Genomic DNA, 1,791 nt, shown 5'->3' on the forward strand with positions numbered 1-1,791 from the left:
AGGAAACCCAAGCACTCCGTGAGTATTGTCGCATTATGATTCTGGGACCATCACTGATCCCTCAGGGTGATAGAAGCTTTGCACACACGGAACCCTTTGAGACTTTACGCTGTGCAGTTCTTCTTTGGCAGGCTCTGCTTTGGATCGTCTTGCAATAATAAAATGGTACCTGCAAGCACTGCACTTTCTAGAGTGCTATGATGTTAGAAGCCTTCGATTTTGAGCCAGTTGGTCAAAGAGAGAGTGGCTCTGGGGACCCCTGAAGTCGGGACTGGTACCTAAAATGAGGGAAGTCTTCTGGAAGACTCTGTCCCTAAAATTTGAGGAGATTTACAGAATGAAAAAGTGTGGGAAAAAACTTCATACCCCCAATTATTAAGGCAGGGCAGGGAGGATTATCTAATATAATTTCCTGTCAAAATCTTTCTTTCTCTTTCTCTTTCTCTCTCTCTCTCTCTCTCTCTCTCTCTCTCTCTCTCTCTCTCTCTCTCTCTTTCTCTGGCAGTACTCGGGATTGAACCCAGGGTTTTCACATGAACTACATCCCCAGCCATTTATTGTTTGTTTGTTTGTTTGTTTGTTTTGAGATAGAGTTGCTAAGTTACTAAATTGCCCAGGCTGAGTTTGCATTTACGATTCTCCTGCCTCAGCCTCCCACAGTGCTGAGATTACAGGCGAGCACCACCAAGCCCAGTTTGTCTAAACCTTGTAAAGCAGGTGTGTCCAACCATGCCTGTGGCCCGCACGCAGCCTGGACAGCTAGTTATAGGACCCACAAGATCGTGAACTTGGAACGTGATTGTGTGTTTTCCAGTGAGGTGTTTCATGACTCGGGGGAGTGGTGTTGGGGCTTGGGCTGTGTAGGTGACAACAGAACACAGGGTTGGGGAGGGCACAGTGTAGGGCCCACTCCACCTTCTGCAGCCTCCACACACAGTCCGATTACAGCCTTAGTGCACAGCAGATGCTACACGTGCTTGTGCGACTTGGTGGGTAAAACGCAGTCTTTATCAGTAGCAGGATTCCCACCTACCTTTGAAGACAGCTGTCTATTATTTTTAAACAGACATTAAGTTTTTTATTTAATTACTAAACTTGGAGTTGTTATGTTATTTCATTTTAACATTGTAATAAAAATATTTTTAAAAGGAAGTTTTGTTACTTACATACATAAACTACATTATAGATTTTATATGCAGCCTATGCCAAGTCATCTTTTTTTTTTTTTTTGTATTAAGGATGGAACCCAGGGCCTTTGCCCTGAACTTCATCTCTAGCCCTTTTTCTTTTTTATTTTGAGACAAGGCCTTGCTAAATTGCCCATGCTTGACTTGAACTTGGAATCCTCCTGCCTCAGCCTCACAGAGTGATAGGATTACAGGCAAGCACCATCTCAATCTTAATGTCAATTCGACTGGATTAAGAGACTCCAGCAGAAGTGGTTGGATCATGGCAGCACTATGCTTGTGAGTGGATTCATCCATTAGTGTTCAGAGCTGAATGTCATGTTAGGAGGTGGAGCTGGTTGGAAACAGGTCACTGGATGCCTTTGGAGGTGTACGTCGCACTGGCACTCTTTTCTGGTGCTCTGCTTTTCAATTCTATGAAGTGAGCATCTTTGCTCCCTCATGCCCTTCCAGCATGATGATTCTGCCTTGGAGCTTGTGAACCATGGACTGAATCCTCTGAAACCATGAGCCAAATTAAAGTTCTCCTTTAAGGTGGAGGTGCCGCCTATTTTGACCCTGCAGTGGGAAAGCTGACCAGTACACTGCCAAGCAATGCCTTGTC

The sequence above is a fragment of the Heterocephalus glaber genome, unplaced genomic scaffold, assembly GCF_053883595.1.
Source record: "Heterocephalus glaber isolate CG9 unplaced genomic scaffold, H.glaber_assembly_v1.0 deba00001594, whole genome shotgun sequence".
In the NCBI taxonomy this organism is placed as follows: domain Eukaryota; kingdom Metazoa; phylum Chordata; class Mammalia; order Rodentia; family Bathyergidae; genus Heterocephalus; species Heterocephalus glaber.